We start from the raw sequence: 16,232 nt of genomic DNA, 5'->3' as shown, positions 1-16,232 counted from the left end.
GCCACGGGTCACGGGCCAGCCGCTCCGTGGCATGTGGGATCTTCCTGGACCGGGGCACGAACCCATGTCCCCTGCATTGGCAGGCAGACTCTCAACCACTGCACCACCAGGGAAGCCTTGATTAACTTTTAATTAGTCTTTAATCAGAGTTGATGAATGATAGTTAAGGAAACAATAGGCCAACCAAAGAGTTTAAAAGGAAAACTGGGAATGTGATGTCCTTAGGGGTTTTGGAAAGCTCCAACACATTCCTAGGAATCTAGAAGGCCAAGTGCTTGTGCAGGGCTGTGTCCTAACTCAGGGAAGATATAAAAGGGCTCTAAATTTTTACCTCTGGTTAACCTTGAGGTTCCGTGGAAGCAGGAAGTGAAGACTAAGACAGAGAAGTCAACTGCCTGGCTTAGTGTTGAACACATGCCCCAACCTGCACATAGAGCATTTGGCAATGACTAGGAAATTTAGTGGTTCCAGAAATTTAGGAAATCTCTGTTCTCTCATTACTGCACATTAATTTAACTGAACAGAGACATAAGTGGCCCTACATAACAAAGAATACAGACTTTCAGAGTTCAGAAACTTTTCAGAGTTACTCCACTAAACAAACAAAAAATAATAACAGCTATAATAAAACAGGGGTGGGGTGGAATCAGATTTCCAGAGTTCTACATTATGTTATTTAAAATGTTCAGTTTTCAACAGAAGTTATAAGTCATGCAAAGATATAAAGTGTGGCTAATATGCAGGAAACAAAGCAAACAATAGAGACTGTCCCCAAGGAAGACTGGGCATCAGACTTACTAGACAAAGACTTTAAATCAACTATTTCAGTATGTGCAAAGAACTAGAGGAAACCATGTGAAAAGAACTAAAGGGAAGTATGAGAACAGTGTCTCATTAATAGAGAATATTAATAAAGAGAAATTATAAAAAATAACTAAACAGAAATTATGGAGTAGGAAAGTACAATATCAAATTAAAAATTCAAGAGCAGATTTGAGCAGGTGGAAGAAAGAATCAGTAAACTGGAATATAGGTCAGTTGAGATTATCCAGTCTGAGGAACGCAATGAAGCTAAAGATGAAGAAAAACGAATAGTGCCTAAGAGACCTGTGGGACACCATCAAGCATGCAAGCAACAAATAATAGGGAGTTCCAGATGAGAGGAGAAAGAAAGTAGAAAGTATTTAAAGATATGGCTGAAAACTTCCTAAATTTGATGAAAAATGTTAATTTACACATCCAGAAGCTCAGTGAGCTGCAAGTAGGATAAACTCAGAAGAGTTCCATTTTGAGACACATTATAATCCAAGTTGAAAGCCAAAGGCAGAATCTTGAAAGCATCAAGAGAGAAGCAACTCATCATGTATGGGACAACCCCAATGAGATTAACGGTTGATTTCTCATAAAAAACCATGGAGCCCAAAAAGGAATGGGCTGATGTATTGAAGGTGTGGGAAGAAAAAGATTGTCATCAAGAATTCTATATCTAGCAAAATGAAGGAGAAAATTAAGACATTCCCAGATTAACAAAAGCTCTGAGAATTTGTTGCTAGTAGACATGCTCTACAAAAAATACTAAAGACAGTCTTTCAGATTGATATGAAAGGACATTAGACAGGAACTTGAATCCACATGGAGAAGTAGCACCAGTAAAGTAACCATATGGGTGTATATAAAAGGCAACATAAACGAATTGTTTGTAACTCCTTTTTTCCTACGTGATTTAAAGGACAACTGCATAAAACAATAATTGTGACTCTCTATTGGGTACATAATGTATGAAGATGTAATTTGTATGACAATAACAGCATGAATGAGAGGGGCATAAAATGGAGCTACACAGGAGCTAAGTTTTTTGATGCTATTAAGTTGATATTAATCAAAACTAGATTGTCATAAATTAAGATTTTATCTGGTAATCCCCAAGGCAACCACTAAGAATTAAAAGAGTATACAGTTGAAGAAATGACAAGGGAATAGGACACAAGAAAATACTTAATACAAAAGAAGGCAGTACCAGAGGAATAGAAGGAAAAATGCATAGAAATAAGCGAAATGACTTATGTAAATCCTATCTTATCAGTTGTATTAAATATATATGGATTAAACACTCCAATGAAAAGGCAGAGATTGGCAGAAGGGATTAAAAATATCCAAGTATATGCTCTCTACAATAGACACATTTTAGATTCAAAGATACAGGTTGAAAATAATAGAATGGAAACATATACCATGCAAACAGCAACCGAGAGAGCCAGAATGACTATGCTAATAACAGACAAAATAGACTTTAAGACAAAAAGTGTTACTAGGGACAAAGAAGGATATTTTATAATAATAAACAGATCAATCCATCAAGAAGATCTAAAAAATTATAAACATATATGGACCTAATAACAAAGGAACAAAATGCATGAAGGGCTGACAAAATTGAAGGGAGAAATAGGCAGTTCAACAATAGTTGGAGGCTTCAAAAAAATGCAGACTCTTGAGTTCCAGTTGCATGACCAAGGCTGCATGACCCTGGGTTAGTTGTTTAACCCCTCTCTCATATCTAAAATGGAGATGAGGACCTACTTCATGGGGTTGTTATATAGATTGACTGGAAACAAAAAGCACATATTCCTGACATGTGGTGAGCACTCGTTCAGTGTCATATCATTATCCCCATTTAACGGTGGAGGAAACTGAGGCCTACATAGGCAAAGTGAGTTGTCCAAGCTAGTAGATGGTGAAGCTGGGAATCAGAGCTAGGCCTATTGATGCCAAAACACCTTCTAATGACTCCTGTTCTGCCTGGGACCGTGGGGTCTTTGTTTCAGGCAGCTGAGACGCTGGTCCTCCTGTAAAGCCTCCCAGATGACCCTGGGCACATAGACATGGAAACAGTACTATCTCTGCTGATCCGAGCTGGAGTTCCAAATGGAATCTGGGTGGCCAGAGAAGGACTTTATCTGCAAAGCCATTGCTGGGCACAAAGGTATGGGGTGGGGAAGGTGGTAACTGTGCATTCCCATTCTTTCCCTGGTCAGATCTCCAGGGATTTGGTTTTTCAGCCAGTTAGTTGGAAAATGCCACATAATGAGGACATACCCTGCTATGTTCTATACCTCTGTTATCATTTGATCCTAACAGAGATCATTACATCTATTTCAGAGTAGAAAGAAACAGAAACTAAGAGATAAGGATGTTGTAACTGTTGTTTACAGTAACATGGCCGGTGGGTGGTAGGCAGTCCTGGGCATGTTACCCAAATTGTAAGTCTGAAGTCCCAGCTCTTTCTGTCCACCACTGTCCCCAGAATCAGCACCTGTCATGCTCCTGAGAGAGAAGAGGAATGACTTGCCTTCCTCGCCTTCACTAAGTTGAATGTTCACATCCCAGGCATCCATGTTTGTGCTTAAGGCAAGTCTGTGTTCTCTTTCAGGAGAGATAGATGAGCTGGCCTACATCTCAACCAAAGAGTACTGGTTTGATGGGCGGGAGAAGTCCGTGGTGTGCGCCATGTCGTCAGATGGCACCATTGTGCCTGGGCTCTGCAGGAGGTGAGCTGTCCAGGAGGGGGCCAGGATGAGAAGTGACCAGATGCTGCTATGTCCTCAGTCTTAGCAAGGCCCTTTGCCTTTATTCTTTACCATCACAGCCAACTTGTGAGGTGAGGAGTGGGGAGCCCCATTGTACAGATGAGAAATCTGAGCTGCAGGAGGCTCAGTCGCTGTGCCAGGTCACACTTCAGACTTGAGTCTGATTGATCGCAAATGCCCTTGACTTTCTGCTGTTCTGCCTCAGGGAGATGGGCATTTTTGCAGTGTCTGATGGAGGCTGTTTATGCAAGGGGATTGACAGCTGCCATGCCCAGTTCTGTGCTGTCCCCATTGGAGCCAATGCCAGCCTCTGGGTGGTTTTGCCCAGATAATGCAGCCTTTACTCACCCCACTTGCAAACTTAAGTGTTAAAACCTCGATAGCTTGGTTGGTACTAATTGTTAAAAGCTTTCCTAGCCATTTTCATATTCTCTGATTGCTCTTTTTTGTTGTTTAAAGGATACAGTTATTTGCCTCATATGTCTTTCCTCCATGGTCAGTTTTTTCATTTGTTTATGGTTTTTTTCTCTTCCACGTGCTTTATTTTCCTCATATACATTGTGATGTTTGACATTATAATTTCGAGTGAAGGTCTCTGGTGACTGATGGGTGCAGGTGGCTGGTTTCTGTTTCATTGCAGTTGTGTTGCCCTGACCCACCTTAGGCTGTGGACATGAGACCACACAGGCTTAGATGAGGGGCTCTCGGGCAGGAAGAAGACCTGAAGGCTGGGAGGTTCCATAGTTGCCAAAACAAAAAGGTCTTGACTTGAACATAAAGAGCTTTGGTGCTGGGGTGGCAGACCTTTACTGTAAAGGGCCAAGAGCAAATATTTTAGGCTTTGCAGACCACGTGGTCCTGTTGCAACTACTTAACTATGTGGCTGAAATGCAGAAGCAGCTGTATACAAGTAATCAAAAAGGGAGTGGCTGTGTTCCAATAAAACTGTACTTATGGACACTCACATGTGAGTTTCTTGTTTTTTTCATGTGTCATGAAATATTCTTTGGTTTTTTTTTGAACGAAAATACAAAAATGGGCAGTGGGCTGGGTTTGGCTGCAGGCCATGGTTTGTTGAACTCTAGTGTGGTCCATTGGTCACTGTTAGACAGGGCTAGACCCCTCGGCACCCATTCTGCCTGGCTTCCCAACCTTAATCCTCTTTGTGAACACATCTCCAATCTTATTTTATTTTTAAAAAGCTCAATCATTTTGTTGGAGTCATGCAGTATGTAGCCTGTTTCTGCACTCTGTTTCCCTGGTTGCTACTTTCTATTCTGAAATGGGAAGGGGAGTTTCACTGCTTCTTTACCCACTTCCATACTACTAGCCACTGGCTAATAACGTGTATTCTCTGAGACCTAGTTGACATGAGCCAGTCACCGGTGCTGAGTCCCTACTAGTAATAGTCTTGTTAGCTGTTTAAGCAACAGAAATCAACTGTTGATTTGCTGATGTGAGGGGGAAGAAAGAAAAGAATGGAATAATACTGGGATATCATGATTGGAAAAAGATCATGCTAACATGATAACACCTGATAGAAAAAGAACCGTAATAACTCCAAATTGGAAACAAACCCCATGTGGCAACTCTGAGAAACTCAGAAACAGCAATTAGAGGATTGGTTCTCTGATTCCCTGTCCTAATGTGCTGTGGGCCTGCTGGACTCGGGCTCTTACCTCACTGTTCTAGCTTTCAGAATTTTGGGAGAGACCATGTATCTGGGAATCAGCCCATCTCGGACCAGTCATTTTCCTCTGTGCTAATGGCCGTGACAGGGCATGGGCCTTCGCCAGGCCTAGCCCGCGGTGGCACTGCTGGGCACACCACTGGGAAGCACATGTTCTGAGCAGGGCAGTTGTAGATATGCAACAGAAACTGTTTACAACTACAAGGCTGAATTAGCTTATCTGTAAACCTGGGTTCCTTGGGGACGAAGTGAGATGCTCCACGTGGAAGTTCTCTTTATGCAGCCCTGCACAGCCCAGGTCCTGAGTACAGCCCAGGCCCCCAGCACAGCCTGGGTCCCAAGCACAGCCCAGATCCTGGGGAGGGTGGGTAGTGTTGGGTCCTGCCTCCCTGCCCAGCCTTCTTTAGTTGAGCCATAGGTAACCACTGAGAGTGCTTCAGACATCCTGTGCCCAGTGCACATGAAGGACCCCACCCTCAGTCCCCCTGCAATGGCACCAACCCCAGGCAGTCTCAACACCCATGCTCAGCCACTGCTCTCCTCTAGGACACACCTGTCTCCTCTGTGGTAGAACATTGCTCCTGTGTTGTGTTCCCTACCATGCTGTGCAACCTGTGAGGATGGGGATCACATCCTTTACACCTGCACGTCCCCAGCATGCACTGGGTGATGGTCAAATGAATGAAAATAATAAGCATTTAGGAAATAAATGGGCCCTATGTGAGTTGTTACATTAACTTTGTTGTTGCCTAGGGCACGGAGCTGTCGAGCCCTCTATAGCCTGCAGTTCTGGTGAATTTGGTGACTTACCCTCGGCTGCAACTGGCTGTCACCGTGGATGAGCGGGGACTGATCAAAGTATGGAAAGCAGAGAACGAGTGTAAGCAAGCCTCCTGCCTGCCTACATACTCATCTTCATTGGAGGCCTGTGACTTTCCAGAAGGCCCCCTCCTGCTGGTGAGTGACCCAGGTCTCAGGAACCTCTGCTGTTTCCCAGGGTCTGTGGACCTGGCACCAGACCACTGTGCCAGGTGGCACTTCAAGCCAGGCCCTCCACATGGCAGACCAAGTGACCACGTAATTCTGCTCGGTCCCCCAAGCTCCTCCTTGCCTGCCACATGGAGGGCAGACTCCTCATCCCCCTTCGGCTCTAGTGTGCCACAACCTGTTCCCTGGCCCCATCTCTGCAGCCTCTCACCCTCTCAGAGGTCCAGCCCTGTGGGCTGCCTGTGTTTTCTTGTCCACGGGCCCCTGCTTTCCTGTCTCCTGGTCCTACTCATAGTCTTTCTTCCCCTTGCAGTTCCTTCTCACTACTGCATTCTCAGCCTTCTTTCCCCCTTTTCAAGTCTCCATGAGGGCCCAACTGAAAGGAAAACTGAGGCATATTTGACAGAATGCAAGCATTTGCTTCAGATGATGAAGGCCTTCTGTTGCCAGGACATTTGTTTTAGAGGTGATTCTTGGGCATTGGAAGGGAGCATTTGGCCGGAGAGAAATGGCAAAAGTGGGTGTTAGCTGGCAGATTGAGGAAGTGGCTCTCACCTGGGGGCAGTATCCTCCTCCTGGAGGGAAGGAGGTCTTTGAAAGCATGGGCAAACTGGCATCCCAAATATCAAGATGAGCAGACATCCGGGAACAGTTTCATATGTAAACAGAACTAATTCTGTAAAAGAACTAAGCTCGTAAACAGAAAGGTAAAACCTGATGAAACAGATTTCACATAAACAACTCTAGTTGTTTAAAGAAGACTTTGGAATAAGTGTAATTAACATCTCCAGAGCAATTTGAGAATATATTGTATAGATGAAGAGGAATCCACTAAGGTTCTCTCTTGGGAATGGTAGAGCACATGATTCACACATACTTGTCAGTGAAGGACAATTAGAAAAATTAGAAAATATATCAAGTAAGAGAGCTAAAAAGAGCAAACAGTTTCTAGGCCAACATTCAGAAGATGGCAGAAATCAAAGTGCTGAGCCTAAAAATGGGGCTGCTTTTGCCCTGGAGATGTTTACTACAAAGCTAAGGGTCTGAGCAGAGCTTTAATAGCCAAGTAGACAGGGCCACCAAAGAATGGAGCCCTGTGAATCCTCTTACATTGGGGTGGGTTATCAAGTTGCAACCTAAGAGTGAGGGTGGCCTGAAAGTAAACAGTCCCTGCACTGGCTGCAGCTGCCCAGTTACTGCGTGGGAGTAAATGAAAATCCTTTCTGGAGAAGGTTAACAACTCCCAAGGCCTCTCTTTTCAAATACAGTGTGCAGCACTCACTTAGAGATAAGTAGGCACATGAGGTAAGATGATATGAACTACACAAGGCAATCTACAGATTCAGTGCAATCCCTATCAAACTACCAATGGCATTTTTCACAGAACTAGAGCAAAAAAAATTTTTAATTATATGGAAACACAAAAGACCCCAAATAGCCAAAGCAATCTTGAGAAAGAAAAATGGAGCTGGAGGAATCAGACTCCCTGACTTCAGACTATACTACAAAGCTACATTAATCAAGACAGTATGTATCCTGCTACTTTACCAAATTCATTGATTAGCTCTAGCAGTTTTCTGATAGCATCTTTGGGATTCTCTATGTATAGTATCATGTCATCTGCAAACAGTGACAGCTTTACTTCTTCTTTTCTGATTTGGATTCCTTTTATTTCTTTTCCTTTTCTGATTGCTGTGGCAAAAACTTCCAAAACCATGTTGAATAATAGTGGTAGGAGTGGGCAACCTTGTCTTGTTCCTGATCTTACTGGAAATGGTTTCAGGTTTTCACCATTGAGGATGATGTTGGCTGTGGGTTTGTCATATATGGCCTTTATTATGTTGAGGAAAGTTCCCTCTATGCCTACATTCTGCAGGGTTTTTATCATAAATGGGTGTTGATTTTTTTTTATTTTGGGGTGTTGAATTTTGTTGAAAGCTTTCTCTGCATCTATTGAGATGATCATAAGGTTTTTCTCCTTCAGTTGGTTAATATGGTGTATCATGTTGATAGATTTGCGTATATTGAAGAATCCTTGCATTCCTGGAATAAACCCCAATTGATCATGGTGTATGATCCTTTTAATGTGCTGTTGGATTCTGTTTGCTAGTATTTTGTTGAGGATTTTTGCATCTATGTTCATCAGTGATATTGGCCTGTAGTTTTCTTTCTTTGTGACATCTTTGTCTGGTTTTGGTATCAGGGTGATGGTGGCCTCTTAGAATGAGTTTGGGAGTGTTCCTCCCTCTGCTATATTTTGGAAGAGTTTGAGAAAGATAGGTGTTAGCTCTTCTCTAAATGTTTGACAGAATTCGCATGTGAAGCCATCTGCTCCTGGGCTTTTGTTTGTTGGAAGATTTTTAATGACAGTTTCAATTTCAGTGTTTGTGATTGGTCTGTTCATATTTTCTATTTCTTCCTGATTCAGTCTTGGCAGGTTGTGCATTTCTAAGAATTAGTCCATTTCTTCTAGGCTGTCCATTTTATTGGCATAAAGTTGCTTGTGGTAATCCCTCATGATTTTTTGTATTTCTGCAGTGTCAGTTGTTACTTCTCCTTTTTCATTTCTGATTCTATTGATTTGAGTCTTCTCCCTTATTTTCTTGATGAGTCTGGCTAATGGTTTATCAATTTTGTTTATCTTCTCAAAAAAACAGCTTTTAGTTTTATTGATCTTTGCTATCATTTCCTTCATTTCTTTTTCATTTATTTGTGATCTGATCTTTGTGATTTCTTTCCTTCTGCTAACTTTGGGGATATTTTGTTCTTTGTTCTCTAACTGTTCTAGGTGCAAGGTTAGGTTGTTTATTTGAGATGTTTCCTGTTTCTTAAGGTAGGATTGTATTGCTATAAGCTTCCCACTTAGAACTGCTTTTGCCGAATCCCATCAGTTTTGGGTCATAATGTCTCCATTGTCATTTGTTTCTAGGTATTTTTTTATTTCCTCTTTGAGTTCTTCAGTGATCACTTCGTTATTAAGTAGTGTATTGTTTAGCCTCCATGTGTTTGTATTTTTTCCAGATCTTTTCCTGTAATTAATATCTAGTCTCATAGCGTTGTGGTCAGAAAAGATACTAGAAAAAATTTCAATTTTCTTAAATTTACCAAGGCTTGATTTGTGACCCAAGATATGATCTATCCTGGAGAATGTTCCATGAGCACTTGAGAAAAATGTGTATTCTGTTGTTTTTGGATGGAGTGTCCTATAAATATCAATTAAGTCCATCCTGTTTAATGTATCATTTAAAGCTTGTGTTTCCTTATTTATTTTCATTTTGGATGATCTGTCCATTGGTGAAAGTGGGGTGTTGAAGTCCCCTACTATGAATGTGTTACTGTCGATTTCCCCTTTTATGGCTGCTAGTTTTTGCCTTATGTATTGAGGTGCTCCTATGTTGGGTGCATAAATATTTACAATTGTTATATCTTCTTCTTGGATTGATCCCTTGATCATTATGTAGTGTCCTTTTTTGTCTCTTCTAATAATCTTTATTTTAAAGTCTATTTTGTCTGATATGAGAATTGCTACTCCAGCTTTCTTTTGATTTCCATTTGCATGGAATATCTTTTTCCATCCCCTCACTTTAAGTCTGTATGTGTCCCTAGGTCTGAAGTGGGTCTCTTGTAGACAGCATATATATGGGTCTTGTTTTTGTATCCATTCAGCCACTCTGTGTCTGTTGGTGGGAGCATTTAATCCATTTACATTTAAGGTAATTATCGATATGTATTGTTCCTATTCCCATTTTCTAAATTGTTTTGGGTTCGTTATTGTAGGTCTTTTCCTTCTCTTGTGTTTCTTGCCTAGAGAAGTTCCTTTAGCAGTTGTTGTAAAGCTGGTTTGGTGGTGCTGAACTCTCTCAGCTTTTGCTTGTCTGTAAAGGTTTTAATTTCTCCATCAAATCTGAATGAGATCCTTGCTGGGTAATCTTGGTTGTAGGTTTTTCTCCTTCATTACTTTAAATATGTCCTGCCACTCCCTTCGGCTTGCAGAGTTTCTGCTGAAAGATCAGCTTTTAACCTTATGGGGATTCCCTTGTATGTTATTTGTTGCTTTTCCCTTGCTGCTTTTAATATGTTTTCTTTGTATTTAATTTTTGATAGTTTGATTAATATATGTCTTGGCATGTTTCTCCTTGGATTTATCCTGTATGGGACTCTCTGTGCTTCCTTGACTTGATTAACTATTCCCTTTCCCATATTAGGGAAGTTTTCAACTATAATCTCTTCAACTATTTTCTCAGTCCCTTTCTTTCCCTCTTCTTCTTCTGCGACCCCTATAATTCGAATGTTGGTGAGTTTAATGTTTTCCCAGAGGTCTCTGAGACTGTCCTCAGTTCTTTTCATTCTTTTTTCTTTATTCTGCTCTGCACTAGTTATTTCCACTACTTTATTTTCCGGGTCACTTATCCGTTCTTCTGCCTCAGTTATTCTGCTATTGATCCCTTCTAGAGTATTTTTAATTTCATTTATTGTGTTGTTCATCGTTGCTTATTTCCTCTTTAGTTCTTCTAGGTCCTTGTTAAATGTTTCTTGCATTTTCTCTATTCTATTTCCAAGATTTTGGGTCATCTTTACTATCATTATTCTGAATGTTTTTTCAGGTAGACTGCCTATTTCCTCTTCATTTGATAGGTCTGGTGGGTTTTTACCTTGCTCCTTCCTCTGCTGTGTGTTTCTCTGTCTTCTCATTTTGCTTATCTTACTGTGTTTGGGGTCTCCTTTTTGCAGGCTGCAGGTTCGTAGTTCCCGTTGTTTTTGGTGTCTGTCCCCAGTGGCTAAGTTTGGTTCAGTGGGTTGTGTAGGCTTCCTGGTGGAGGGGATTATTGCCTGTGTTCTGGTGAATGAGGCTGGATCTTATCTTTCTGGTGGGCAGGTCCACATCTGGTGGTATGTTTTGGGGCGTCTGTGGCCTTATTATGATTTTAAGCAGCGTCTCTGCTAATGGGTGGGGTTGTCTTCCTGTCTTGCTAGTTGTTTGGCATAGGATGTCCAGCACTGTAGCTTGCTGGTCGTTGAGTGAAGCTGGGTGCTGGTGTTGAGATGGAGATCTCTGGGAGATTTTCACCGTTTGACATTACATGGAGCTGGGAGGTCTCTTGTGGACCTGAAGTTGGCTGAAGTTGGCTCTCCCACCTCAGAGGCATAGGAGCACCAAGAGCCTTTCATCCACATGGCTCAGAATAAAAGGGAGAAAAAATAGAAAGAAAGAAAGAAAGAGGATAAAATAAAGATAAAATAAAATAAAGTTATTAAAATAAAAAATAAAAAATCATTATTAAGGAAAAAACTTTTTTTAAAATAAAAAGAAAAGAGACGGACAGAACCCTAGGGCAAATGGTGAATGCAAAGCCATACAGACAAAATCTCACACAGAAGCATATACATACACACTCACAAAAACAGGAAAAGGGGAAAAAATAATATATCTTGCTCCCAAACTCCACCTCCTCAATTTGGGATGATTCGTTGTCTATTCAGGTATTCCACAGATGCAGGGTACATCAAGTTGACTGTGGAGATTTAATCCGCTGCTCCTGAGGCTGCTGGGAGGGATTTCTCTTTCTCTTCTTTGTTCACACAGCTCCCGGGGTTCAGCTTTTGAATTGGCCCCACCTCTGCATGTAGGTCGCCTGAGGGCGTCTGTTCTTCGCTCAGACAGACAGGGTTGAACAGCTGATTCGGTGGCTCTGGCTCACTCAGGCCGGGGGTGGGAGGGGTACGGATGCGGGGCGAGCCTGCGGCGGCAGAGCCCAGTGTAACATTGCAGCAGCCTGAGGCATGCCGTGCGTTCTCCCGGGGAAGTTGTCCCTGGATCACGGGACCCTGGCAATGGTGGGCTACACAGGCTCCTGGGAGGGGAGGTGTGGATAGTGACCTGTGCTTGCACACAGGCTTCTTGGTGGGAGCAGCAGCAGCCTTAGCATCTCCTGCCTGTCTTTGGGGTCCGCGCTGTTACCGCGGCTCACGCCCGTCTCTGGAGCTCCTTTAAGTGGCACTCTTAATCCCCTCTCCTTGAGCACCAGGAAACAAAGAGGGAAGAAAAAGCCTCTTGCCTCTTTGGCAGATGCAGACTTTTTCCCAGACTCCCTCCCTGCTAGCCGTGGTGCACTAACCCCTTCAGGCTGTGTTCACGCTGCCAACCCCAGTCCTCTCCCTGCGATCCGACCGAAGCCCGAGCCTCAGCTCCCAGCCCCCGCCTGCCCCGGTGGGTGAGCAGACAAGTGTCTCGGGTTGGTGAGTGCTGGTCGGCACCGATCCTCTATGCAGGAATCTCTCTACTTTGCCCTCCGCACCTCTGTTGCTGCGCTCTCCTCCGCAGCTCTGAAGATACCCCCCTCTGCCATCCGCAGTCTCCGCCCACGAAGGGGCTGCCTAGTGTGTGGAAACCTTTCCTCCTTCACAGCTCCCTCCCACTGGGGCAGGTCCCATCCCTATTCTTTTGTGTCTGTTTTTTTCTTTTTTGTTTTGCCCTACCCAAGTATGTGGGGAGTTTATTGCCTTTTGGGAGGTCTGAGGTCTTCTGCCAGCATTCAGTGGTGTTCTATAGGAGCAATTCTACATGTAGATGTATTTCCGACCTATCTGTGGTGAGGAAGGTGATCTCCGTGTCTTACTCTTATGCCATCTTCCTCAACTCTAAAGGGTAGTCTTTCCAACAAATGGTGCTGTCAAAAATGGATATCTGCATAGAAAACAATGACATTTGATCCTTACCTTACACCATATACAGAATTGACTCAAAATGGATCAAGGACATAAATATAAGACCTAAAACAACAAAACTCTTAGAATAAAATGCAAGACAAAAGCTTCATGATATTTAATTTGGTAATGACTTCTTAGAAAACAGCGAGTACTGACAATGACGTGGTGAATTTGGCACCCTTGTGCACTGTCAGTGGGAATTTAAAATGGTACAGCTACAATGGAAAAAAGTATGGAGGTTCCTTAATAAATTAAAAGTAGAATTACCATATTACCTAGAAATTCCACTTCTGGATATATACCAAAAACAAAGTAGGGTCTTGAAGAGATATTTGTACACTCACATTCCTAGCAGCATTATTCATATTATTTAAAACATGGATGTAACTCAAGTGCCCATCAAATGATGAATGAATAAGCAATATGTGGTATATACTTACAATGGAATATTTCATTGTTTTATTCTAAAAACTTCATTTTTAGGAAGGAAATTCTGCAATATGCTACAACATAGTCAAACCTTGAATACATTATGTTAAGTGAAATAAACCAGGAACAAAAAGACAAAAACTGTATGAGTCCACTGATATGAGGCATTTACAGTAGTCAAAATCAAAAAGACAGAACATATAATGGTGGTTGCCAGAGGCTGGGGGAATGGAGAAGTTGAGCTGTTTAATAGGTATACAGTTTCAGATTTACAATGAAAAGAGTTATGAGGATGGATGGTGGAGATGGCTGCACAACAATGTGAATGTATTTAGTACCACTGAACTGAATGCTTACAAATTATTAATATGGTAAACTTTATGTTAGATATATTTTAACTCAATAGAAAAGAAAGGTTAGGGCTTCCCTGGTGGCGCAGTGGTTAAGAGTCCACCTGCCAATGCAGGGGACACGGGTTCGTGCCCTGGTCCGGGAAGGTCCCACATGCTGCGGAGTGTCTGGGCCCATGAGCCATGGCCGCTGAGCCTGCGCGTCCGGAGCCTGTGCTCTGCAACGGGAGAGGCCACCACAGTGAGGCCCGCATACCACCAAAAAAAAAAAAAAAAAAAAAAAGAGACATCACTGAAAGCTAACATGAAACAAAGCTGTGTCTGGGTCCCACTCTGCATCCTGTCTGGATTTGCTGGCATCACAGAAACCCATCTGGGTACTTGGCAAGTTTGAGAATAGGATGTGGGCACCTGTAGGAAAGTTCAATGTGTGGGTGACAAATGCTTCCCTGCCACTTGGAAGGGCACCTCACATTGGGTATAATGAATTAAATGGTGCCCCCACTGAATAGGTCCATGTTCTAATCCATGGAACCTGTTAGTGTGACATTATTTTGGAAAAGGGTCTTTGCATATGTAATTATATCAAAAACTTATTTGCAATCATTCTAGATTATCCAGGTGGGCCCGAAATCTAATGACAAGTGTCCTTATAATAAGAGAAGAAGACACAGACAGAAAGGAGGAGAAAGACCATGTGAAAATGGAGGCAGAGATTGGAGTGAGCAGCCACAAGCCAGGGAATGCCAACAGCCATTCGCTGAAGTTGGAAATTGCAAGGAAAGTCATCTTTTCTAGAGTCTCCAGAGAGATTGTGGCCCTGCAAACACCTTGATTTTGGACTTCTGGACTCCAAAACTGTGAGAAAATAAATTTCTGCTCTTTTAAGCCAAAATAGAAAGAAAGAATGGCTGATAACTTCCCAATCTGGGGAGAGAAGATTTGGACATACAAGTTCATGAAGCTAATAGGTCAACACCAAATATCAACCCAAAATGATCTTCTCAAAGACACACTATTAAAAAAACTGTGTAAAATCAAAGACAGAGAATTTTTTAAACTGTCAAGAGAAAAAAACCCCTCACATAATAAAGGACCCCCCAATAAGTCTATCAGTAGATACTCAATGGAAACCTTGCAAGCGAGGAGAGAGTGGGATGAAAAATTCAAAGTGCAGAAAGAGAAACACTGCCAAAGAAGTTTACCCAGAAAGCTATCTTTCAAAAATGAAGATGTTTGTTCTCAAACAAAAGCTGAGGGAGCTATACTACACTAGACCTGCCTCACAAAAAATGCTGATAGGATTTCTTCAAGCTGAAAGGAAATGACAGTAATTACTAACATGAGAACATATGAAAATATAAAACATTCTGGTAAAGGTATGTATATAGACAAATTCAGAATAATGTAATACTGTAACACAGTGTTGTGTTAATCACTTTAGTATAAAGGTTAAAGGATAAAATTATTTAAAATGACAATAATAATAATTTGTAAAAATATACAGTATACAAAGAGGTAAATTTTGACATCAAAAACATAAAGTGTGGGGTGGGGAAGTAAAAGGGTAGCATTTTTGTATGCAATTGAAGTTAAGTTGTCATCAACTTAAAATAAACTGTTACATCTATGTTTTATGTAAGGTTCATGGTAACCACATAGTAAAAACCTACAATAGATACATAACGGTTAAAGAGAAAAGAATCAAAGCTTACATTACAGAAAAGCATAAATTCACAAAGAAAGCAAGAGAGGAAGAAAGAACAATGGAACTACAAGAGTCAGAAAAATATTAATAAGATGGCATTAGTAAGTCCTTACCCATCAACAGTTATTTTAAATTCTCCAGTCAAAAGGCAGAAGAGCTGGATTTTTTTTAAAAAAGATCCAATGAAATGCTCCCTACAGAAAACTCACTTCAGATTCAGACACATACCGACTGAAAGTGAAGGGGAAAAAAATATTTTCTGAAAATGCAAACAACATGAGACCATGGATAGGTATACTAATATAAGACAAACTTTATTTAGCTTTTTAACATTTTTATTGGAGTATAATTGCTTTATAATGGTGTGGTAGTTTCTGCTGTATAACAAAATGAATCAGCTATACATATACATACATCCCCAGATCTCCTCCCTCTTGCATCTCCCTCCCACCCTCCCTTATCCCACCCCTCTAGATGGAAACAAAGCACTGAGCTGATCTCTCTGTGCTATGTTCCTGCTTCCCACTAGCTATCTATTTTACATTTGGTAGTGTATATATGTCCATGCCACTCTCTCACTTCTTCCCAGCTTACCATTCCCCCTCCCCGTGTCCTCAAGTCCATTCTCTATGTCTGCATCTTTGACAAAGAGACTTTAACTCAAACACTGTAACAAGAGACAAAGAAGATCATTACATAGTGGTAAAGGGGTTGATTCACCAAGAGAATATAACAATCGTAAATTCATATGCACCCAACATTGGAACACCCAAATA

General features: G+C 41.7%; 1 pseudogene; it reads left to right on the top strand.

The window, feature by feature from the left end:
• Positions 1–16,232, top strand: part of LOC103082158 (NUT family member 2F-like) — a 39,276-nt pseudogene that overhangs the window by 4,295 nt on the left and 18,749 nt on the right.

This window comes from Lipotes vexillifer, unplaced genomic scaffold (assembly GCF_000442215.2).
Source record: "Lipotes vexillifer unplaced genomic scaffold, Lipotes_vexillifer_v1.1 scaffold72, whole genome shotgun sequence".
Classification (NCBI taxonomy): Eukaryota; Metazoa; Chordata; class Mammalia; order Artiodactyla; family Lipotidae; genus Lipotes; species Lipotes vexillifer.
The sequence above is the reverse complement of the archived record's forward strand: the minus strand, read 5'-3'. Positions and strand labels throughout refer to the sequence as shown.